We start from the raw sequence: 27,698 nt of genomic DNA, 5'->3' as shown, positions 1-27,698 counted from the left end.
CAGAAACAACCTCAATGTGCACAGCTTTGGTCACCATGCACACGAAAATGGCTATGTATGCCTTGATTTTTGGCGCTTTTCGGAGTGAAGTAGATTTTAACAGAAAGGGTCCACCATAATCTACACCCACTTTTTGAAAGGGTCTTGTTGTAATGGACAACCTATCTTCAGGTAAATTACCCATAAGCTGTTGTGCAGGAGCACACGAAAATCGGAAACATATGGTGCAGTTGCGAATGATTCGTTTTGCTTCCTTTAGACCATTGAGAGCCCAGAATTTCAAACGAAGGTTTGAGAGAACTGTTTGCGCACCAGCATGTCCCAATCTGAGATGTTCATTTTTGATGATAAGATTTACGATAGGATTATTGGATGGAAGCAGTATCGGATGTTTTTGCAAATAGTCTATGTCGGGACAGTTCGTAAGTCTGCCTCCAACTCTGAGAAAATTAGAAGAATCTAAAAATGGTTTTAGTGACATGAAGTTTTTATTCGAAATAAATTTGTTAGTTTTAAGCGCCGAAATTTCTTTTGAAAATGCATCACCCTGTATTTTCTTGATGATGAAATCCATTGCATAATTTAACTCCGCAACAGAAAGAGGTTCAGAAATTTTTTGTTTTTTACAATTAGAAATAAAACGAAATACGTACGCTAATGTACGTTTTAAGCGTGAAATATTTGAGAAACGTGAGAAAATTTTTATCCAGAAATTTTCCACATTAGAATTTACCACGAGGCTTATTTTTCTTTCCTCGGGTAGGTTTTCGAGAACTTTGTCATTTACTAGATTGGAAACATTGAAATTTTTATCTCGCAAGCATTTGGGACCTTGCCACCAGAAGTCGCTATTGAGAATTTCAGAACCAGACATTCCTCGAGAAAGAAGGTCTGCGGCATTTTGCGCAGACTTTATGTGAAGCCATGTAAAGTTTTGAGTCAACTCTTGGACAAGAGCTACCCGGTGAGCCACGAAAACCGACCACCGACTTGGATGACTTTTACACCACGACAGAGCTACTTGGGAGTCTGACCAGAGGCTGACTGAATGAAATTTTATAGATTGATTTTCAAAGATAGAAATTATTTTTGCAACAAGTTTTGAAAGAAGAACCATTGCGCACAGCTCAAGCCTAGGAAGTGTTACCGTCTTTAACGGAGTTATCCTTGATTTGGAAGAAACTAATGCACAAGAGATGGTCTCATCCGAATAGAAAGTTCTTAGGTATACGCATGTGCCATAAGCTGCCATGCTGCTGTCTGCAAATCCATGAAGCTCAACCTTCAGAATTATTTTTTCAGAAAAATAGAAACGAGGAATTTTTAATTGTTTTAATTGTGACAAGTCCTGTAGAAAGTTGTTCCAATCGTTTAGAATAGTTTTGTCCGAAATTTCGGTGTCCCAGTGAATTTTTTGCAGATAGAGTTTCTGCATAAGCATTTTGCCTTTAACAATAAACGGATTGATGAGTCCCAGAGGGTCGAAACATTGCGCTAACGCAGATAGGATTTTTCTTTTTGTTATTGGTGGGCAGAAATTATTTTCGGGGACGGAAATTGTTATTTGGTCTTCCGCAGGGTCCCATTTTAGGCCTAGAACCTTACTGGAAGTGGAATCGAAATTTAGGTCATATTCCTGAGTAGTATTTTTTGAATGTTCTGGGTTGATTTGTTGTAGGAATATGGATGAATTTGAATGGAATTTATGTAAAGTAAACCCATGGCGGTTTAGAACAGAATTTAATTGCTGAAGTATTTCGAGCAATTCTTGAATATTATTTGACCCACATAAACCATCATCTACGTAGAATTGGTTTTCGAGAAAATGCGAGGCCAATGGGAATTGAACTTTATTTTTATTTGAAATTTCTTGCAAGACTCTCGTCGCAAGAAACGGGGCGCTATTCGTCCCGTATGTGATAGTATTTAATTGAATACATTTTATAGAATCGTGGGTATCGTCCCTCCATAGAATATTTTGTAGAAAGCGTTGATCTTTGTTGATCCACGTCTGTCGAAACATTTTTTGAATGTCACAGGAAAATATGAATTTGTATTGCCTGAAACGAACCAGAATGTCGAATAAATCGGGTTGAACCTGATACCCTTTTAATGAAATGTCGTTCAGACTTTTTCCTGTAGAGCTTTTACAACTAGCGTCCATGACGACACGCAAAGTTGTACTTTTATTTTGTTCGTTGATGACACATAAATGTGGAATAAAATATTTTTTGTCCGAATTTTCATTTACGAACGAAAGAGGTACATATTCAGCATGCCCTAAAGAAATATATGTGTCAATGAAATTTTTGTACTCGAAAAATAATTTTTTATCTTTTTGGAATTTATTTTCGAGTGAAAGAAAACGCCGTTTGGCTATAGAAAATGAATCACCCAGTAATTGGTGTTCTTGTGCACTTTTTAATGGAATATCTACTTCAAAGCGTCCATTTTCAAGGATCTTTGTTGTAGTTTGAAATATTTGTTCGGCCAGCTCGTCAGCTTCCGACAGAATAGGTTTTTGAGAAAGTTCTTCCATGTTCCAGAATTTCGTGAGCAGCTCGTCCGTGCTACACGTAGAAAGTAGAGCAACATCTCCAGAAGCATTGTTTGCTACTGTAGGTGCCGTCAAGTGAGGAGCAATCACGCCGGCTATTAGGTACCCCAGATGAGAAGCCTGCAAAACTGGAAGCCTAGGGCCCAGAGGAATTATGTCAGGAAGAATTAAGTCGTAGTACAAATCAGCCCCAACCAAGATGTCTACCTGACTAGGTTTGTGATATGAATCGTCGGCGAGAAAAACGTCCCTTGGAATTGGTAATTTTTTTGTAAGAATGCGGAACTGTGGAAGATTGCAAGTAATATTTTCTAAGATGGCACATGAAATTTTGAAAGACTTTTTATTATAGTTAGAATGCATTTTTATGTTGACCATCTTTTTTGAAACCGAATTACTTTGGCCTATGCCAGAAATGTTTAGAGATATGTCATATGGCTTGTAGCCCAGCCTATCAGCGAGACACTGGGTACAAAAGCTATTTTGACTTCCCGTATCGAGTAACAATCGGGCCGTTAAAGGTTTCCCGTTTTTGTCGAAAATGGTTACTTTGGCCGTAGCTAGAAATATGTTTAAATTTTTTACGGACAAGGCAGAAAAGGAATTTGTAAAAGGTTCTTGCCCTTGAAACGAAGGACCTTGAAAGTTTGAATTTGACGAATGTTCGCGTTCGTAATTGTTTGAATTTGTAGAAGTGGACGGACTTTCATTTTTATGGGTCGTAGAAAAAGTATTATGTTTACCCGAATTATTATTTGGTGCCAGAATGTGCAAATTTGTATTATGGCGCCTTTTACAAACGGTACATACATGTTTTGATGAACAATCTTTAGAATTATGCCTACCTAGGCAATTTACGCAGAGACCTTTTGAATTCACGAATTTTATTTTGTCATCATGCTGAATGTTTTTGAAAAAGTGACATTTGTAAATTTTATGACCTTGCTTTTTGCAGAAAATGCAATAAAAATCAGAAACTAAATTATTTGACGTATTATTTTTATCTGAATCCTCTGATGTGTTATTACTGGATGCATGATGTGAAACTTTTACGTTTTTGGCTTGCCTAGGATTTGTATTTTCCAGGCTTTCCAGAACAATGCACCTTTTTTCAAGAAATTTAAGAAGAACATCCAATTTTGGTACATCTGAATGATTTCGCTCAGTTTCAAAAAGTCTCCTTGTTGAAAAATCTAATTTGCTTTCTAGCAGGAAAACTAAAATTATATCAATGAGCTCTGTACTTGAAAATTGCAAATTTTTTAGCAATTGCATATTTTTTGTTACGGTAGTTAGAAAATTTCTGAGGGCTTGCGGTGAGCTGTTTCTCAGTGTAGGAATGTCTATAATTTCTGTTAAGTAAGAATTTATGATTGTGACCTTATTCTGATAGCGGTTCTTTAGAATATCTAAAGCAATCGAAAAATTTTCATTTGTGACTTTCAAAGAATCCACCAACTTAAGAGAATCACCCTGTAGGTAACTTTTCAAATAAAGAAACCTTTGGATGTCAGAAAGGGACTGATTTTGTATTATCAGTGTGTCAAAGAGCTCAAAAAAACTTTCGAAGTCCCCTATTTGCCCGGAAAATTTGCATATGCTTATTACCGGGAGCTTTACGGCCACTTGCTTAGCGGCAGCGACGCTCCCTGTATTGGTAATATCCAATGCTCTAATCGAACTTTGTATTTTTGACAGAACCGCAAAATAATTTTCTTCAAATATGGCACGATCACATTTTTGAGAATCGTCCAGGAATTCAATTTCATCCTGTACGTTATTGTAATCAGAAAACAGGTCTTGTAATCGACCTTCTCTTGTTTTGAATGAGAAAACATCTTTTTCCGAGTCATGGTTTGCTTCTAGCCACGTTTGAATTCTATTAACAGAATCTAGAATTGAATGCTTTTTGTTTACTAATTTACTTAAACCTTTTTTGCTCATTGTAATAACTTTAATTTGTTTATTTTTGAATGAAATTATTATTTATTTTTGAATTTTAACAAGCATGCAATATTGAACCAAAAATTCAACCCTGAATAGTTCTTTAAATAGTGTTTAACTTTATTAGAGTAACATTTCGCAAGAGATCTTTGAAAATTAACTTTTTGAATTTACATATATAGAAAAGTTTATTTTGTACGTCACCCCTGGGCTCTTGGTACTTGAATGTGGGCTGCTTTTCCTGGAATCAGCTAGTCCTTGAACACCACTTCTTGAAGTAAACTATTATCACTGTTTTTGTTCACAGAATGTTTATTTGTCCGTAGAATAAATAACGCAATCACTTTGTCTCTTGGAATTATTGTCTATTCGACGAGAATATCCGAAAAACGCGACACTTATAATGTCTTTTAAAAAGAGTTGGCATTAGCCAGAAATGTTTTTTAACAAAATAATAGAATTAGATAGAAACTTGAATTGAGTGTTTTTAGGCCAGAAAAGTTCGGTCGATGGCTCTAAGGGCCAAATTCGGCTCTTAGAAATAAAATCCGGTCTCGGAGGAACAAAATGGAGGGACGCCGGTGTTCAACATTCCTCCATGGAGAGTTTGGAGTAGTTCCAATGTCTCTTTCCAGCGTTTTGCACTTGCAGTAAGTTCAATGTGTCGCTAAGCCTTCGATAGCTAAGAGGAGAACTTTTAATGAACCGTAAGATGCTGTAATTCTGGCCTGTTGAATTGTTAATGTAAATATAACACTTTCTATTTTGCTATGACTGTAATGAAGTTAAAAAGGGCAAGAAATAGAATTTTACATGTGAACAATTGAGTTAACAACTTATCCGTGAAAGACGCCACTACACATATATTTACACTTTGTACCGGCTTTTTGCTAATTGCGGCGTGAAGAATTCTCTTCGAAAAAGCGTAAATGAAAAGAGGTTTTTGCGTACGTTCTTAATGAGTGTTGATAGTTGACTGACTGTTGCACCCCGCTCTTGCATACCGTTAACAAATTTTCCCGTTGGGGTGTTTGGGTTTTTGGAGGCGGAGATTAACATTCTTGGAAGAATGGAATTATTATTTATGGTTGTTACAGAGGCGGCGCGGAAATTTGTTGTTGGTGAAATAGAGTTTATTTGGGTGGAGAATACAGTTCTCCAACACCATCGTTTTCGCGGTCTTCTCACTGATAGTATTCCTATTGGGAACATGGGAACCCCTCTTCTTGCCGTGTTTACTTCTTTATTTATTGTTGTCATTCTGCGTTACATAGTCGTTCCCTTCTAGTGTTCTATTTCTTACCCCTTAATTGATGTTCTCCATCTTGCATGTTCGTCGTATATCCGTACTTCTAACTCTGTTCCATAGTGTCTTACCATTGATTTTTTGAAGGGTTTTCATCTCTGATATTTCTAGCATTCTTTTTGTTTTCTGCGTATCAGGTTGTGTTTCTGTCGCGTAAGTCATTATTAGTCTGATGAATGAACATGGGAGAGTTCCCAAAACAAATGAGTCTACGAAACAGAAAGAGAAATATGGAAAATGATAATAAAGGCAGTTTTTGTTTTTATTCGACTCAGAGTTGGACTACCATCTCCATATAGCTATTTCAACATCCCATGCATCTTCAGTGAAGCTATGCAGTCACAACTCTAAAGCGAATATTAACAACCCTGCCTATTTAAGGGAAACCATCGCGATACAATGATTCCACCTTTTGAGACGCAATCTAGCGACATCTCTCGTAAAACAAGGAAAACAATGAAAAGCCCTAGATACAAAGTTTAGTACTTTTTAAACAATTAGAATAATTGAAATAAAAATATAATAAAAAATATTTTAAATCCAAGATTTTAAATCCAAGAAATATGGAACATGATCAGAGGACAAAGAAAAGAAATGAATGGCTAACAGAAACGAGACACATTTAGAAGGAAACATGAACAGACTACGTTCGATCCCTTTTTGTTAAAGGTAAGGATAATGAACCTCCAACACCAGAAGTGCCGACAAAAAAAAATAAATTTTGAGGAGGAGAGGTAAAGGAACCATTAAAGCATATCAAAAAATAGAAAATATTGGCACTTTAGAGTCCGTAAATTTTGGAAATAATGTGTAAAACATTTTGAAATCAATATATTAAAATCTTTTAAAATGAGATGACATATAATAATGTACCTTATTATATGAAAAAATATATCTAAAATAATGAGTATTGCATTGACAATGTCGTGTAAGTTTCTAAGATCAAACAAAGAGAAATCAAACTCTAAGAAGCAAATAATATATCTTTAAAAATCTGCATTTTTTAGCCGTTTCTTAAAAAATTATAAGCAAAAGGACACTTTCGGCTCTAAACTAACCATATCATACTTTTTATCTATACATTTTAACATTTCAGAATACACCGATTCAAATGGCAATTTATGATAGAACCACGGCCCGCGAAGCGAGAGATAATAGTACACAAAAACCATAGCAACAAAAACGAATCAGTATAAATCATTTTAAAAAATCTCTTGTGATAAATATAATCCTGCTCTTGATCGCAAAATATGCGTAAAATACGTGTGAACTCCAGAATAAAAAATCAGGTCTTTTTCTACCGAAGATCACACTCAGAGAGGGCGGAGAATTATAGAAATAGGCCCAGTTATACATACACAGTAAAAAAGTATATTTCTGGACCTCGGAGGTAAACTACACTATGTCGACATGGCGTTTTTTTGAATAAGTATTTTTTATCCACTTATTTTATTAGTTGGATTATACAAATTGTTTATTTATTATCTCTAAAATATTGTCATATTGCCTTTCAACCAATTATGGGATACATCAGATTTTTATTAACATCGTAAGTGCTCTAAACTTTGTTGCACTAAACAAAATTGTTTGAAATGACATAGTGTAGTTTACCTCCGAGGTCCAGATTTATAAAATTAATTATGTTGACAGATGTTCATAGAATGCCAAATACACTCAAAGTAATGAAACTAAATAAACCTTAAGAGGTTACACCAGCGCGTCATCATTATTGAAGTTACACTTCTTTAGGCGCGATAGGGAGTGAATTTTTATTATTCTGCGCGCATGCGCACAGAGACAGTATGTGATTCGTTGCTAAATCTTTAGTTAATCCAAAGTTATGTATGTTTCAGTCCAAAGAAGGTGTGGAAAAAGTATATTAGTCTTTTTAGTAAATATATTTATTATAATTTTTGTATCTTTGGATTTGTCTCCCTCGGGAGTAAGGTAATAAGTATTATTAAAACATTTTTATATTTAATTCTTCACTTCGTCTATTTGTTACCGTGATTTGTCATAATGTCCGAGAAACCGTGTAAATAATGCCTTCGTAGCGTCATTGGTACAGCATTCGACTAGAGATCGAGAGGTCCCGGGTTCAAATGCGGACAACTGCTGCCTTTTTTTTAATTTTTGAATTTTTTGAAAGTGGTAAGTATTAAAATTAGTTTAATAAAATTAAAATAAACTGAAGTATTTTATTTCGTTGAAATTATAATATAATATAAGTATAACTTCTTACGTGTGTACAAAGTACATACACATTCTTTTTTTTTTTCGAAATATCTGCGAACTTTCAACAGTGCGGCAACAGTGCGTCGGCAGTACATGACACTATACTCTCAAAACGGAAGGCACAAAATTGTGATATTATTAATAATAATTAATAGAAATAGAAATAGAAATATTTATTCATCCTTTTAAGACATTTTTACAAATGTATAGGACAGGTCATATACAGTAATATAACTGTTACAAGCTAACATTGTTTAGCTACACAATTTTTTTATAGGTACCTAACACCTAACACATATTATAAAATAACATATTTAGACTAACATTTTTAGACATTTTAGACTTTGTATACACAAAACAATTTATACATAAAAAATAAAATAGTGTAAAATAGTTTATAGGCTATCGTCAAGGAATTCTTTGACGGAATAGTAGCATTTGGCTAATAATAAATTTTTGATTTTATTTTTGTAACTGTTAAAACTAGCAATCTCCTGCATTTCATCGGGAAGTTTATTGTACAATTTCATTCCCATAAATTTAAAACTATTTTCTAATCTTGATGTTTTAAACTGGGGTATTCGGAGCTTATTACAATTTCTTGTATGGTAATCATGTCGATGAGCATTAGTTTCAAATTGATTGAAATTTTCTTTGACAAACAGAAGAGTGTGGTAAATGTACAGACTATAGAATGACATGATTTTGTATTTTATAAACGTTGGTTTACAAGTTTCCCGAAATTTTAGCCCGAATATTTTTCGAATAATTTTTTTCTTAGTTACAAAAATTTTAGGGCTGTCAATAGAATTTCCCCATAGTAGTATGTTGTAACTCATATGACTGTAAACAAGGCCGTAATAGATATTGATCAGTGCTGATATCGGCATAGTATCTTTTATTCTAGAAATAGCATAAAACGATTTATTTAATTTTGTATTTATTGTATTGACTTGTTCAGTCCATCTCAAACGGCAATCTATATTTAAACCTAAAAATTTTGTTGTTGTAACTGACGAAATAAGTATATTGTCAAATTTAAATGATAATGAGTATACATTGCTAAGAACATTTTGGGAATGAAAATATAAAAATTGAGTTTTATCAACGTTTACTATTAATCCATTTCCTTTGGACCAATCTACAAATGACCCAAAAACACCGTTGGATAATAATATAAGTTCCTCTTTACTAGGCGCAGAGATCGCTAGTGCAGTATCATCTGCGTAAATAGTAATAACTCGAGATTTAATGTAATCAGGAAGATCATTCATAAAAAGAATAAATATACTCATAGGCGCGCCAAATGTTGCCAAGTCAGTCAAGTTCGATTTCTTAATCGATTTTAGTAATTCCAATGTGATACAAAATCTAGGCATGGGATAAAAAAGTTAGCTTTTTAGACATAGTGTTGTCTGGCATTCGTATTACTTGTCCAGTCTATCTGAATGGCTGCGTTTTAATGAACGTTACGACCGACGTCTGGTTCATTAAAGCTCCAAATATTTTGCGTAGTATTTTGCGGGAGAATATTCTCAAAAGTTCTTCCATCCTTCTGCCTTAGGGTTGATGTTTCTGTCACATATGTGAGGACAGAAGTCTCAGCAGTATTTTGTCAGTGTTGCCAATCTGCGGATAATTATCCGATTTGCGTACCTTTTGGAGAGTTGTCGTATCTTCTTCGTACCTTTAAATAAATAGGATATTTGCGGATATTTTTCAGTGTATCTACCATCGACTAAAACTTTCTCATCCATATATTCCCAACACCAACAACACATTAATTTTGTTTAGATCCACCCAAATTTTTATAAATAGCCTATACTGGATGAATGTTAGTGACATCCGATACTTTTCATCTTTTGACAAAAGGGACATGTGCCGATTCTTTTGTTTAGAATTTAAATGCACAAGTGCATCCACTTAAGGCATACTAATCCAATTCAAATTTCAAAAACCGTTATACAGTGTAAAAGGCACTTATGGAATAAAATTGTTTGTGCCCTTGTTTTAAAGAATTATAAAAAGCGCTGGGACTCGTCGATTTTAATATATATATAAATGTGCATTTTTTAAATATAAATTTAAATCTACAGGGTGATTGACGCAAGCCTGGCAGAGTCCATATGTTTTATTTTTATTGGAACACCCTATATATTTTTATATTTTTAAAAGCTGCTTAACAACCAATTTTAACGAAATATAATTAATAATAATACAGGGTGAAATTTTGAAATTAGAAAGTATGGAAACTACTAATGGAATAAAATTGTTTATGTACTTATTTTAGAAAATTATTAAAAACTGCTGTGACCCGTTAACTTTTAAATTCAAATGGGCGCTTTATAAACATAGATTTAAATATACAGGGTGCGTCACGAAAGTCTAGCATAGTCCATGATCTTTAGTTTTAGTGAATCACCCAGTATATTTTTGTGTTATTAGAAGCTAATGTTATACCTAATTATATTTATGATTTTTTGAGGAATGTAATGGTACTATGCAGAAAAGAACTTTCCGGCACAGAAACGTCACTTTTCTGCACACTACTGTCAGTTATTCTTTGAGAAAATATTAAGTTTGTTAACATAAAATTATGCAGAAAAATGCATTTGGAATAGTGTTTGTAGAAAAATCTACTTATTTGAAACTAGTAATATCTAGATATCTACTAATTAACTCAAAAATCCTTCAAATTTTTTGCCTATAAAAATTATTTAGTCGGGCATTAACGTTGAACGCACCACGGGTATTATGGATAATAACTTTGATACCTTAATAACTACAAGACTGTCAAATACATTTCTATTGTTTTAGTTGTAATAAATCTTTAGATGTTAAAAGAGCGTAGGCGCAAAATTTCGGACCAATAATCTTTAAACTTATTCATTTTTTTCGAATCCTGAGAAAACTAATCAATATTTTTGAAAAATTTGAACGCAGAATGAATGATTACATTATTATCGAGGGCTGAAAGTCCCTTAGAATAAACAAAATGTTTCTTTTGAATGAGATATTTGAAATTAATAATCACACTCAATATTCTCTTTTTCTTTTACCCCTGTAACATATTAGAATAAAAAGTATAGAAGTCTTCAGAGACTTTCGGCCTGCGGTAATAATGTAATCTTTCATTCTGCGTTTAAATTTTTAAATAATACTTATTAGCTGTCTCAGGACTCGAAAAATAATGCATTTTAAAAGCATTGACCAGAAATTTTGCGCCTATGCTATTAATGTAGCTGTAGTTTATTTTGTATTTATTTATTTATTTATTTATTTTTCCAGTACCTAGTTTTAGGTAGTTATTACGTTTTAATAAAATAATATTTAAAAGTGTTTTTTTTACTTAAATAATTATAATAAATTAATATAACGATCCAAATAATGAAATATTTAGATTTATTTATTTATTTAGAATTTAACACTTACGATAATACAAAATACGAATAATATAATAATATTAATAATAGTAAGTAAATATTATTTACATACATGAATTAGGTAATAATCAGCTAGGATACGAGGTTTTCATCTATACATAAACGAAAATTTTTAAACTTTGAAATAGAGAATCCAGTAGATTAAAGGGCCGGTTGCGGTTGTTCGAACGCTAATCAGAAATGGAATCAACTGATCATTATCAAATATTTAATTACTGTCAATGTCAACTTTGATTGTGTTGCTGAAAACATAATTGATTACAATTATGAGATTAGATTAATTAATCAATTATCTTAGTAATTGTTACGTTAATTGATAATTAATTAATCAATCAATTATGGTAATTATCATAATGATAAATGATTACAATCAACTGATTGGCGTACGAACAACGGATTTTGTTATTTGATGGTTGTTAAGGGGACTAAAAGAATAACATTGGCAACATTGACTTTAATAACAGAATAATTTTTGACCTAGCGTACCTTTTCGTGACAAATTTGATATTTTTCGAGCGATTATCGGATAATCTAGAGAAATGCGATTGGCAACACTGATTTTGTATATAATAATAATTTTAGTTCTTCTGTGGACGTTCCTTAAATCAAATTGTTTTTGAGGTCCATATCATGCTCTATTTGTAAGGTTTATTCGTCTTTTAATTTCTTTACTTGTTTTGTTGTTAGTAGTCACCAGCGATCCAAGGTATGTGAAGCTGTCACATTCAGCGATATGACTTATAGATATTGCATCATGTACCTTGTTTGCTATAGGATCCTTAGTAACCAGCATGTGTTTGGTTTTGTCTTTGTTGATGTCTAGGTCGACCTGCATTGCCGCCGTTTCCAAGGCTATGAAATATTGCTCATCATCTCGTTTGCTACGCCTTATAATGTCAATTTCTTCAGTGTATGCTGAGATTTGTATTGATCTATTGTAATTTCTCTAATTGGTGCATCTCTGGCTGCTTTTTCCAAGGCAATATTAAAAGAGGCACTGCTGCTCTTGGCCAAGTCAATTCTATATTTCAATAGTTCTAGAATTCTCTCCCTGTACCCTTACCGTTACTTTTAAGGTAGAATTTGTTATTCTAGTAAGTCGGACAATTTTTTCTGGTAAACTGACGCATTTGTTGATATAGATACCTAGAATTGTTCTGCTAACATGTGACCTCGAAGTTGATAAATAGGTGATCAGTTCCAATGTTGAATTCTAATGTCTTTTTGAGACTATTCACAAGTCATGGTCTGATTTCTCATGGTCCTCACCATTCGTGTAGAGCTCACTGCAAATTTGATCAGTTTCCAGTGATTTATTATTCTTAAGCTTTGCCATCTCCCCAATGGTAAGTGGTCTCTCACTTGGGTTGCATATATTCCAATTATTTAATATGCTAGGGTATTATCTGCTACTTCGATTTGACGGCCATTAAACTTTGCGTCAAAAATTTCCCTGCCCATCCTTATAGCTTCCTATCCTTGGCTTAAACTCTTTCCTCATTTTCTTCAAATCTTTGTAGAAGTTTCTAGTTTCGTTTTGATTGTATAGCTCTAATACTGTCTGACTTTTTCCTATCTTTTCAAATAGGAAATATTGTTTATATTGTTATTCCAGATCAGTTTTGTATTCATCGTATTTTTCTACTTATGGCATCATATTATCTCTGATCATATCAATTTCCTTGTTTTCCCATAGGTTTTTCCTTCTTTGTTTTTATTCGAAAGTTTTTTGTAAAATTTTAATTTAACAATAATTGCACCATCGGAAGTGTAAAAAATAACAAAGAAATCTATGCTACAATTCTCATGATATTTTTCATAAAAACTATTAAACTTTATGTAATAATTCATACACTATTTTATTTTAATCACATAATATTATAACCTGACATAAATTGTAGGAATTTTTAAACGCTGTATTTGCAAATTTTATTTTTGTTGTGTACTTTGTCACACACTCTCCAACTGAGTCCCTATAAATTTGAGCAAAAGGTTAAATCTGCTACTTCTATATATTTCCATTTTCCGACTGACCTATCAGTGGCCCTTATCACAATTTTATGACCTTTTCGTTTTCCGGTACGGAATTGAAAGTCATTTTTCGTTGACCATTCTAGCTACTCTTGATTGTGTATTGCTCCAGCCATCATTATTCGGGCTCTTCGATAGTTTTCTTTTATGTATACTGCGCCATGTTGCCGAGCTCTCATTTAAACTTTGTTAATAAAAAGTGCTCTTTTGTAGACTATAGAGCAGTTTGTAATGTAATTTTTGTTAGTTATTACAAAAATATTTGAAGAGTAATCATTTATGACACCAGATCAAAAAATTACCCACATTTAGGAAACTGACGAAGATGAATTCTTAAAAGAATTATTTCGAGTTCTAGATCAGGAGTGTTTAATTTTCACATGTCAAAAATATTATTATATTTTCTACTGTGTTAAATTTCTTATTACAACCCTTAACTTTAAATAAGTACCACGCCAATCCTGTCCTGTCCAGCACCACCTAGTTTATCCCCTCCTAATGCCGTCCCTTTCAATAGACAATATTTGGACAATTTGCGATTGAGAACAATTCTCTTCACCTACACCCGTCGAAGGGGTGAGCTTTTCTCTCGTACCTCTGACCACACGTGAAGGTGCAACCTTTTTTCTCTACGACCTTTCGAAGGGTCAACGCGGGTACCGCTCATCGCTTGACGGTACAGCCTTTCTTTTGAGCTGAAACGAACAATCAAAGTCGTGCACGAACAGTCAATTCGGGAGTGACGCCATACACAATTTTGCAACAACCAAATCGCGAGGCACGTGGAACGGGAACAGTCAACCCGTGTATGACCGGCTTCAGTGTTCGGGACAAGGTCTCACAGCTTGGTAAGACTCTATATCTACATATCAATATTGTATGTGTAAAACCTTTATACTCCCACTTGAACCAGTAAACTAGTAATCCTAACTACAGTCCACAATCATACCCTCTGAGAGTATATTCATACTCTCACATATGTACAAGTTTTCGTACAAGGAGTATGTTTTTCTTGATGTGCCTATTCGTGATGAATATTGGCGATCATCATGTCAATCTTGTGCAAACTGCAAAGATGTTGTGTTGATCCCGGATCTGAGGTTCTTTAAGCAGTATGTTCTTCTTCCTGGACTGCTTTTCGCTTTCCAAATATTTTTCCTCGCAGGATGGTTGGTAGAACGGCATATCTGGATCATTTCGCATAATTTATCATTCTAACGTAAAGATTTGATGGTAGTCATTACCTCTAGATATCCTTTTTTAAGGTCTACAATTAAACGCCATAAAAAAGAATAGAGAAGACGTTGTATCGCAACATTCTTACTTTTATACCAGAGGTTGTGCCTCTTGAAAAAGGCCCCCATCCGGTTGAAGGTGGATCTAGCATTTCCGATATGCGCTCTTATACTTGGTCGTTGGTCTATTCTTCATTTATTAAAGTACCGAGATAGTTGTCCTGCGTCACTCTTTCTAAAGGGGTTTGGTTGATGTTATTCAGCCCCTACTCGTTTTGTAGATTACCTTGTTCAGTTTCGTGCAAAGCTTCAATAAATATTCTTTCAGAGTAGATATTAAAGATTAGAGAAGATAAAATACACTGGCCTTGCCCCATTTCACGCATGATTTTCAGTGAGTATGTAACTGGGAGTAGGTAATAAAATGTATTCAATTATTCAAATTTCGCCTTTGGACTGTATATTGTTTGGATGACGCGTATGGGAGAATCAGCTAAGATATCGAAAAAGAAACGAAAAAGAAATAATTGCTAACTTTAACTTTGGTTGTGAAAGCCACTGATTTATAATATACTGTAATGTTTGTAACACTTATTTGATTTAGTTTTTATTTTAATTTATTTACACTTATATTTAGTTCATTTTTATCAACACTATATGAATTAAAACACAATTTAAACTCCTTTTCTTTAAATCTCCACATCTTGTTTGAAATAAAGAGAATTGCTATACTCAGACATAGTGGCGTCTATATGACTCAATTCATCAGTAAACATCGACATCTGATAGAAATTTCTAGATCCCTTTGTCGTAGACACCAGCGATAAAAACTGGTTTATTAGGTGGTCAAGACCGGCATTACATTACCCCCTCCTTAAGATATGGTTCCTCCTGGAACCTTGTCGGGACTGGAACTGGATGCTGGTATAGGCAACTAATCCCTCTTCTACAACTCCCCCTTGTATAAAAGTGGCAAGCTACCCGGACGGTTTTGGCTCTACGCCCATTACCACGCAGATTGCAACATTCTTGCTTGAAGTCCATGAATAGGGCCACTGCAGATTCCTCTAGGTGTGTAAAAAGAACACACAAATCTCAGATACATCTTAAGTTGAACGATAGTAGAAACTGATATTTTATGCAGACACTAAAATTTTATAATTTTCGGCGAAAAATGTTACAATATAAAATGTGGCAACGTTGAATTTAGGTCAGATAGAATGAACCCCATCAAAGCAGAGCACGACGTGTGATAAGAAAAAGGGATTTTCCAAATTTTCCGACGTAGAAAATCACGGCCTTTAGGTCCTCCGCCCGTCTTTCGTCCGATGGGTAGTTATTGTAATTGCATGAGAAAAACGTATTGGGCCCTCGATGCTGACTGTGCATAATTGGCGGTGGTTTTTAAATGGGGATCTTGAGGGGCATTAATATTTGCGACCCCATGAACATTCATCCGCCAACTGCTGCCAAATGCTTTCTAGGGAGTAATTTGGAAATAAGTGGATGAATACAGGAATAGAGCACACGCGAATATAGAATATAATGATCATATATGTCGGTCTAAATGGGCGAGAATATTTGATTTAGAATCTGCAGCGTCGTAACTGCCAACTTGAGTATAAGTGAGGATGAAAACACCAAATGTATTTTTTAATACCTTATTTACTGTTAATATCTTATTCACTATTAAGAAAGGAGTCCCTGGTATATAATATAATAAGCGAGTCTTCTACAGCTGTCGCCGCTTCTCGCATCCTAATTTCCAGCGTTTTCTGTCAAAGCAATCTTCAGTTTTTAGGTCTCTGGCGGTCATTGCACCTTCGACATCTTCTCTCCAGGATCGTCTTGGTCTACCTCGTTTTCTTCTAATGGGTGGAGTCCATTTTTCTATTTTTTTCGGCCATCTATTTTCGGGCATTCTCTGAAGGTGTCTATACCAGTTAAGTCTTTTGGCTTCGATTGTGTCTATTATATCTAGATCAATTTCCATTTGTCTCCTAATATCTTCGTTTCTCACCCTATCAAGTCTAGTGAGTCGGCAACATCGTCTCCAGGAGTTAATTTCCATGGCCTTAATTTTTGACTTGTTTCTTTGGTTGATTTCCCAGAGTTCAGCGCCGTACAATCCAATACTTTCTATTATTGTTTTATACATTCTTCTTTTATTTTCTTTTGTTAATTTATTACTCCACAATAGTCCGTGTAGCTGTCTGGTGGCTGATCTTTCTTGGCCAATCCTGGAATGTGTTTCATCGTTACTCCCTGCTTTTGAAGTTATTTGGACTTTGAAGTATTTGGAAGTATTTGAAGACTTCTGTTGGGTTTATAGTTCCCATTTCAATTTGTAGGCGTTCTGGTGTTTCTCCTACAACTAAGTACTCGGTTTTTTGTATATTAATTGTAAGGCCCCACTTAGTGTACTCCTCTTCCAGTTTTCTGAGCATATAGTCTATATCACTCTCATCTTCAGCTAGAATGGCTTGGTCGTCAGCGAAGTGTATTGTGTACAATCTATCGTCATCGATTGGGATGCCCATATTGGAGGACTTTCTTCTCCACAGTGAGATTGCCTCATTTAAATATGTTTTAAAGAGTGTAGGTACTATGCAGCAGCCTTGCTTTAGGCCCTTACTAATAGCAATTTCTCTCGTTAATTTGTTTCCAATTTTAATGTTTACCGTCATATTTTATAAAGCTATTGTACTGCTTGTATATTATTTTTTTTTTTGCTTATTCCTTGTTTTTAAATTGCTATCCAGAGCATTGAAAGTGGTACACTATCGTATGCCTTTGTCAGATCAATAAAAACTATATGGGTAGAAAGGTTGTGGGCTAATCTTTTTTCAATAACCTGCGTTAGAGAAAATATGCTGTCCATACAGAATCTGCCTGCACGAAAGCCATTTTGTTCTTCTACATATTTCATCTCTTTTTCAATTTTATTTTTTATTATTTTTCAATAGAGTCTTGAGAGTGAGTTTATGACACTAAGCCCCCTGTAGTTTGAACAATTTTTTCCATCTCCTTTTTTGTATATTTTGTTAATATGTGCTTTTGTCCACTCAGGTGGTAAATCATGATCTTTATAGAATAAGGTGAAAACATACGCAAGTAATTCTCGTAATACTTGTGGGCTTGTATGCTTTAGTGTGTTTTAGTAATTCGTTCGGTATTCCTTGTGGTCCGCATGACTTTCGATTTTTTAGAGTTCGTATTGCAATCTCGACTTCCTGTACTGTAATTTCATCGTATTCTACTTCATATGTTGTTGTACTGATGTTCGTGAATTGCGGTCTTGTTTCAGTCAAAAGTTGCGAGTAATATTCGATTCAAGATCTTTCTTCTATTAAATCTATTCTACTAGTTTCTTTTCTGTTTGTTCTCAGATTTTTATCGTTTTCCATGCTTCCCTTGATCTTGTTGGCCCTATATATTTGTTGAGCTCTTCGCATTTACTTTCCCAGTAAATATTTTTTTCTTTCTTTACTAGATTTTTTACTTCTCTGTTTGATCTTGCATACGTTCGTCTATCATCTGGGTCATTTGTTTGCAGCCATTTTTGATACACTTGTTTCTTGTTATGTGCTGCATTAGCAATGTCATCTGACCACCACAATGGAGTATTATTTTTGTTCCCAGCAGTCCCTGGTGAATATGTAAAAATTGTGAGAGATATGTATGAGGGAGTAACGACTAGTGTTAGGACAGGTGTGGGAGAGACTGATAAGTTTCATGTGAAAGCAGGATTGCACCAAGGCTCTGTGCTTAGTCCTTATTTATTCTCATTAGTTTTGGACCAGATAACAGCGAAACTACAGGGTAACATTCCATGGTGCTTAATGTATGCTGATGATGTCGTGTTAGTAGGAAATAGTGAAAGAGATTTGGAACGAAAACTGGAACAGTGGAGGCAAGCTCTGGAGGAAAAAGGTTTAAAACGTAGTAGGACAAAAACAGAGTATTTAGAATGTTCATTTAAAGATGGAGTTACTACAAATAAACCGGTATCTTTGGATGGTGAACTGATTGTAAAAAGCAATAGTTTTAAGTACCTGGGATCGGTATTACAGAGTAATGGAGAAATATATGGAGATGCGTGCAGTAGAATTAGGGCTGGATGGATGAAGTGGAAAGAAGCGAGTGGTGTGTTGTGTGACAGAAAAATTCTAATAAATCTGAAGGAAAAATTATATAAAACAGCCATAAGACCGGCTATTATGTACGGAACTGAATGTTGGGCAGTGAAGAAGAAAGAGGAACAACGAATGCCTGTGGCGGAAGTGAGAATGCTTAGATGGATGAGTGGAGTGACAAAGAAGGATAAAATTAGAAATAAGTATATTAGCGGAAGTGTAGGTGTGGCATCAATTGATGCCAAAATGAGAGAGCATAGGTTAAGATGGTTTGGTCATGTTCAACGTCGAGAGGGTAATCACCCAATACGAAGAATAGCTGAAGTGCAGATTCCTGGAAGGGGTAGGAGAGGAAGACCAAAGAAGACGTGGGGGGAGACGATAAGGCAGGACATGTTGGTAAAGGGGATTGACATTGATATGACCCAATATAGAATTGTGTGGAGAAATGCAATTAGGGAAGCCGACCCCGCATATATAAAGATATCTCTGAAAACCTGTGATATCTGTGATATATACACAAAGCATTGTTTATGAATATTAATAATGTAATATATGTACATATATTTTTAAATAACACCAAAAGGATAATCTGGAGGATCTTGATGGCCAGCCGATAGCTCATCTTCTTCCGATCCAAAAGTTTGGAAATGTATTGTCGAGAAACTCACGAACGCTTTGAAGATAATGAGGAGGTGCTCCCACTTGCTGAAACCAAATTGATATATTCACGAGATCAGGATTTATTTATCAGCAAAGAGTCTGGCTAATTCTGCAATTAAATCCAATTCTAAAAATGCCCAGTATTCGTTACATCTTATGATTGTATCTCAACAATAAGGTTCAATAATATTATTAATCATTTCTTCCCACACATTGATCTTTGGTCGATACTGTTTATGTGCTTCCAATATCCAATGCGACTTTGCATCTCACTATTACCTGCAGTTTTGCTTATTGACCGTGTCATTCAAGGGGAAAGTAGCATAATCAGGAAAAAGGATTTGGTTAAAAAAATTAGGATTTGTGTGGTGATTTGTGGTGTCACAGGCTACCACCTTCTACATTCTGCAATCTCGTCCAGGGAGTATAGATCCTCACATTACGGACTATGTAGCAGCTAATTTTTTGCTATATATAATTTCTTACTTACAGTCCATAATGTGAGGATCTACCCTCTGGACAAGCAACCCACGTATTCTGTGGGAAGTACTGTGTTGCCTGATGTTATATCCAGGGCTATTATTTTAAACATCACATTCAATTTAATATATTTTGTACATTTATAATTGTACAACATTTAAAGGGTATTCACCCATAAATTTTTTTGGCTCAAACATGTTAACACTACTGATGATGAATTTTTAGGTCGAAAACCTTCTGCGATGATTCCTTTAAGACGGCGTTCATATTCGGGCAATAGCCGATAAGCGACATTTTATCGCCACGATATATTGCTAGGAAGGTTGAAACGAAATAAACACTAGACTACCCCAGCTCATTGAAATACCATTCGAAAATAATATTTCAACCAACCAAGATAGCCATCGCTCACCCCAGCCTAGCTCACTCTCTCAGGGTGTGTGTTCGTCTTGTCCTAATCTTAGATATGAACTATGAAAATTTAGAATTTAAGCAAACAAAACAATATTTTAACCAATCATGTTTATTTGTTCAATAAAGATATAATAAAAATGTCACTTATTAAATGCATTAACAAATATATTCAAATTCTTACCAAAAACTAACAATTTTTAAATTATACTTATGGCTTTTGGTATCTGGTTTGCTGGTAACTTCTTGATGTCAAATGGTACTGCTGTTGGTTCTCCAACTGGCTCTGGGGTTCTAAAGGCTGTATTCCACCAGGCCTACATATGTTGGTTGTTGCAGTCTAGGTGATATGGTTGCAGTCTGGATAACACGTTCCTCGTTCTTGTATCGCCGGCGATTGAGGATTGTTGCAGCTCCCGGAGGGAGGACTGTGATCTTTATCCCAAAAACTAGAAAAATAATGCTTATAAGTGACAATCAAGAAGTCAAAAAACCAAATTGTACTTTTGCCACATAGTATTCAAAAACTAGTAGATGGCAAGGGTAAATTAAATGGAATTAAGATTAATACTACTAGTTAAAATTTTATTTACAACGTGCATATATGAAAATTAGAAAGAAATAGGTATTTAATACTGACCATGTGCTTGTAGACATGGAAGGTTAGGTATAATAGATATTAGAAAGACTGTTAGATGTAGAAATGTAATTAAAATATGATAATATTTTTACCCCAAGAGAGATGATTGTGGAAATAGAAATGTTTTAATTTTGAAGCTTTTTTGGCTATTATACCGAAATTAATTTTCCGCCACCATATTGAGAATTGAAAGACAAAGTGTCACTGCCATGACAGTGGGACGTAGGAAGTGGCAGGCATGTTCCGTATTAAAAGACAGATATCTACAGAGTAATGATATACGGGGTACGTTCCACGTTCGTGGAACGATAAGGGAATAGTTCCAGATGCTCTGCCGAGCTTTCACTAACTTAATGGAAATAATCACAGAACTGTCTTCTTTTCTTCCCTACATGTTAACAGTTTGAAATATCGTATGAATCAAATCGCGAGGGCTACCGATATGTAGCACTTCGAACGATATATTATCACTTGCGATAATATGTTGTGAAGTCGCGCGGAAGTGAAACTTTTTTTGTCGTTTCTTATATTTTAAGTATTTGTTTGTCGTATCGCCTATCGCATATCGTTTACGATATATCGCTTATCTTTTATCGCCCGAGTGTGAACGCCGCCTTAGTGATTTTTAAATAAAATACACCCTTTATAAAGGATTTTACTACTTTTTTAAAAGTATACAAAATTGCGTAATATTTTTTTGTTTACTTTCCATTATATTTCATGCTATTATCATTTTGCCAATTAGTCCAGGGCGCATCTGTTTTGAGATGGACGTTGACAGGTAACTCATATTTTTGGCAGAAATTGCTTGTAATTAACTCAAATAATAATAATTGGGTTATCCTCCCACTCAAAAAGTTCCGGAACATTGTTTAAATAATTAAGATGTCAAAAAATAAAGGAAAAATTCGATATTTTTCATCGTTTTTTGATTATAACTTTAAAAATATTCACTTCCAAAAAAGTTGCACTCACATAAAAGTTGCGTAATTAAATTTCCTATAATATAGGTTTGGTTAACAATTATAAAAATTGTTACCCTTGTTGTAAAATAGCAATAATTACGAAAAAACCATAAAAAACAAGTATTCGCATTTTACGTTTTTCAACCATTTATGCTACACTTAGGACCTTCATTTTACCCAGAAAAACTTTATGATATAATAAAACAATACTGTAAATTTCATCAAGAACGGTTCAATAGATTTTACAAAATAAATTTTGCAATCCAGTTTTCGCAAAAAAAATTAATTTTTCAAAATGTTGCAGTTCTGAAAATAAAGCAGATAGCAAGTTGAATATTTTTTTACATGTAGAAGAATACTGCACCTTTCATTTGCAATTTGCAAAATTAAAATCGATTAACTATCACGGCGTCAGGAATTTTTTTAAATAATCATTCATTTTTGGAGCTACGCGAGGGACAGCGGTGTTCGATTCACACAAGTTGATTTCCACTAAAATTTCTTCTAATATTTTATCTAATATATTATTTTCTTACTCTATATTTGGTTGTATTTTAATATTTTAATTTCACAAAAATCAAACTAATTTGATTGTTGTTTGTGAAATATTGTTTAAACAATTGCATATGTTTAAAAATAATAAAGTTTTATTCTCTAAGTTGAAATATATGAACATAGAAAATTTTTGCTAAAAAAACTGTTATTCAAAGGACAGAGTATGTGTTTTTATTTTGCAATAAACAAATTTATTTATTTATATCGAAATCTACTATAAATTAAAATTTATCATTATCAAAGGGCATTGAAATGCCCAATCAGAGCAAACGTATCCGCTGTCCTGCTCGTAGCACCAAAAATTAATGTTTATTTAAAAAAAATTACTGACGCCGTGGTAGTAAACCGATTTTAATTTTGCAAATTGCAAATGAAAGGTACAGTATTCTTCTATATTTTAAAAAAATTCAACTTGCTGCCTGCTTTATTTTCCTGCAACATTTTGAAAAAATAAATTCTATTTGCGAAATCTGGATTGCAAAATTTGTTTTGCAAAATCTATTGAATCGATCTAAATGAAATTTACAGTAATGTTTTATTATATTATAAAGTTTTTCTGGGTAAAATATGAAGGTTCTAAGTCTAGCATAAATGGTTGAAAAACGTAAAATGCGAATACTCGTTTTTTATGGTTGTTTCGCAATTATTGCTATTTTGCAACAAGGGTGACAATTTTTAAAATGTTTAACCAATCTTATATTGTAGAAAATTTAATTGCACAACTTTTATATCATCGCAACTTTTCTCGGAAAAGAATACTTTAAAAGTTATAATCAAAAAAACTAGGAAAAAAATCGAATTTTTTCTTAATTTTTTGACATTTTGATTATTTAAACAATGCTCCGGACCTTTTTGAGTGGGATGATAACTCAAATATTATTATATGAGTTATTTTCAAGCAATTTCTGCAAAAAAATATGAGTCATCTCTCAACATCCAAATGTACTAATATTTTTACAGATGCGCCCTGGTCTAAATGTATTATGTCGCTCGAAGGTAATAACTCGGATGCGAATTTTTACTTTTTGATTTAAACAATATTTTATTCAGATTTTCAGATTAAAATTCTCTTTTTTGTCTTCATCCATTCAAATAGATTCAAATGAATTGTGCGGATTCAATACTCCGAAAATAAATTGTCATTTTTGGGAATTTCACTTTCTGAATAGCTGTCGCACCTGTTCCCGACCACCTATAGATACCGCGGGATGTTCGGGATTATATTAAATTTCTATTTTCTGCGGTTTTTCTTTTGCTTCTGACTTCTGTCAGGTGGACTTCCAATTTCCACCAATTTGATCAGTAGCGCTCGATGCAGCATTTCTATAGGTTTTATCGAAACCTGAATGAATGGGAAAAGAAAAGTATTTTTGAAGTGTGTAAGATTTATTAATTTGCTAGCTGAGCGATTTCGGCTTACAACATCTTCAGAGCTATGTACTACAGTCATTGAATCTTTTTAGCTGAGAAATTTTTTACTATGATCCGATTTACATGAAATTTTGGAATTAGGTTTATCCTACCCTTAACTTCAAAAGTGATATTGACCCGAACTCCGTTTTGACCCTGGGGGTGGTTTCCACCCCTTTTCGGTGGTGGAAAAAGAAAAAGTACGTATATGATGCAGTCTGCTCAATATCCCTTCCATAAATAGCATTATTACGATTTAGTACATCCAGATTATTCATCTTATGGTAATTAAATTAGATAAATTAAATATTCGAAATGGCGATAGAAAAGAGGGTAATGATCTCTGAATTGAAAATAAAAATAATGCCTTTATCTACCTACGTTCTTACTCACGTATTGAGTACAAGGAGACAGTTTCGTTGATCTTTGCCTCGATGAAAAGATGTGTTGTGGAGTGCAACTATATAGACCCCCACGTCTCTGCATTCATCACCCTTTATTCCTTGCAAATTTTAGAAGGATGGGGAATAGGTATAAGAGAGAATCTGTTTCCGAACTAAGAAATCCAAAGATTTTATTATTTTTAAACATTTATTTGTTTGAAAATGGAGTCTTTTGGTTTTGACAAGTTGTTAGATAAATTACTTCAGGCAGTAATGTAAGAAAATAAAAGCAAATTTGAGTAAAACTATATAAACCAATATAATAACAATAAATATACAGAGTGGGCCAAAGAAAATAGTCCACCTCGATATTTGGCAGTCTGTACTTATTAGATTTTAAGGAAATGACGAAACAGGTCGATTTTTGATCTAAGGGTACACATTTTTACGGTACATACATCTGTCATTTGTCAACACCCTCCCTTCCACTTCCCCCACCCCTTATTTTTAAATAGGGAATAGGGGTTGTGCGCTAACTCGTTTGAAAGGTTATTCAATTCTCTATTCAGTAATATTAACATTAACATAATTATTTATACAATTATTTTACAATTATTTTATACAATATAAACATTAACATAATTATTGATACAGGGTGTCCAAGAAAAGAATATCTTAATTAAATTGACACAAAAAGAAGAATGTATGTAATTTATTTAATTCAAAATGGATTTTACTGCTGTCACAAAAGAGAAAAAAAATATTTTTTGATAAATAAACATTGCCTTTCGCTTAATTTCAATGTTCAAGCTGCCACCCATCTGCCTCTTGTTAGGTTAAATATTGAATTTAAGCAACAAACAATGTTTGTTATTAAATAAACATTTTTTTATGTTTTCTATCAGCAGTAGAATGTATTTTGAGTTAAATAAATTACACACATTCTTCTTTTTGTGTCAATTAATTTAATTCAAAATAATTTTTGTTGGACACCCTGTATAAATGATTATGTCTATGTTACTATTACTAAATAGAGAATTGAATAACCTTTCAAATGAGCTAGCACACGACAGCCTATTCCCTATTTAAAAATAAGGGGCGGGGAAGTGGAAGGGAGGGGGTTGATAAATGACAGATATATGTACCGTAAAAATGTGTCCCCCTTACATCAAAAATCGACCTGTTCCTTCATTTCCTTAAAATCTAATAAATACTGCCAAATATCGAGGTGGACTGTTTTCTTTGGCCCGCACTGTATGTATATTATATTTTTTCGTTGCAAAATGTATATTTTTTTAACCTCTATTTGTATAAATGACTCCAGAATGTAATTTGGGAACCTATTAATCTTAGCTGTCCCATTGGATCTAGAAATTCTGAAACTATTAATAATTCAGGTGTACTCGTAAGTACACTGTCCCAAAACTGTATACAAGTCGGAAACACAATATCCTTTTCGAACTCTCTTTTGTTCTGTCCTTGATGATCCTCATCCATCAGAGTGTAGTTGCATTTCATACGAGTTATGCAAGCGAGCACGAGGAAATGAAATTTTCCATTTATTAATAGAGTACGAATAACAAAGAACATCTTTATTTTGCATATTTGACAACAGAACAAACGGCTCCCTATTATTTTTCCACTTCAATTGTTATGACTGATAACTTTAGTTGTATGTATATTCGGAATGATGTATATGCAGTATACTAATTTGTTTGTCTGACAAAACAAATTAAAGAGATATCATGATTGTACGAATAATACAATTTTTGCAAAAAAAAGCGTAGGAGCAAATAAAAATTGTGTTTTTAATTTTGTCGCCAAAATTTTGATTGTAGGTAACCGCTAGGAACTTGAAGTAAGATGTGTTTTTGTAAGTAAGATTAAAACCAAAAAAAAACGAAAAACCCAAAGTTTTTAAGTAATGCTCTAAATAATACAATATCTTTTTATCTCCAAAATTCTTAGAAATACTAGTTCTGCTCTTCTTACTGAAGCTGTTTTCCACAAGATGAAAACTAGATGTTAAAAACACACATATTTTCAATACATAGTTTCGACCATACACACAAACAGTCTTAAATATTTCGAGTCCCAGATCGATGCAAGAAAATGTAAATTGGCACATCTAATTGCCAAACAAACTTCAAACTGTACAGCTTTGAAACCCACCACTTCTTTTTCTAGCACTGCTGCTCCAGCTTTAACAAAAGGTTACAAACTCTGTTAGCCCAAGTTACATTCTAACTAAGACAATCATCTTTCAACCTGACGAAGCTATCTTTAATTTACCTTCTGGTGATGCTATAAGACATCTCTTATAACCAACCCATTGGGTTATTTGGGATATTTGGACCAACCCATTGCAGCGATGGTACGTGGATAATTAAAATGAACTACGAGCTGGATGAACTAATGCAGAGCGCAGATATTGTTAGATTTGTAAAGTCACAAAGACTAAACTAACTTGGTCACTTAAATAGAATGCCAGATAATCGAGCTGTAAAAGTAATCCAGAGATGGAAGCCCCAAGGAAATAGAACAAGAGGAAGCCAAGTAAAAGATGGATAGACGACGTAGAGGGAGATCTTAAAACCATAAACACCAGGCAGTGGCGAAGTATCCGATAGGGCAGAATGGAAGAACATTTTTAAGCAGGCCAAGACTCACAAAGGGTTGTAGCGCAAGTAAAAGAAGAAAGAAGAAGATTTCTTATGAAGACAAAGCATTCTACTAATTGTATTAAGATGTTACAAGAAGATAGCATCAGAAGAATATGAATATTCGTTAATAATTCGTAATATTTTTGAATATGTATATAGTGCTATGAATTACCTAATATATGTAAAATTGATGAACTGAAAAGCATGAGAGCTATTGGATTGAAAATGTCAATGACACTTAACGTTAAATATTACATAGCCTACCTGCTGTAAGGCTTATGTGGTTAACTTAGTATGTATATTATTTTGTTCTAAAAGAATAATAAATTTATTCAAACGTATATTTCTCCGTTACTGATATGTATTTTTATATACTGTATAAATAATGTATGGTAAACGCTTTCTGAAGTGAAAATCAAAACGTCAAAGTAAATGTATTCTCACTTAAAATTGTTCTTACTTAAAACGACAAAAAATCCAATAAACATATACTTATGTATCACAGAAATAAGAATTATATTTGTTTTAAAATAAGAGATTTACATCGAAAATAATAGAATTTAGAAAACTTTGTCAAAAAGTCTTATAAATAGATGAAAATACTACGGGATTTAAAGGGAATAAACTAAAACAACTAATCA

This window comes from Diabrotica virgifera, chromosome 2, assembly GCF_917563875.1.
Source record: "Diabrotica virgifera virgifera chromosome 2, PGI_DIABVI_V3a".
Classification (NCBI taxonomy): Eukaryota; Metazoa; Arthropoda; class Insecta; order Coleoptera; family Chrysomelidae; genus Diabrotica; species Diabrotica virgifera.
The sequence above is the reverse complement of the archived record's forward strand: the minus strand, read 5'-3'. Positions refer to the sequence as shown.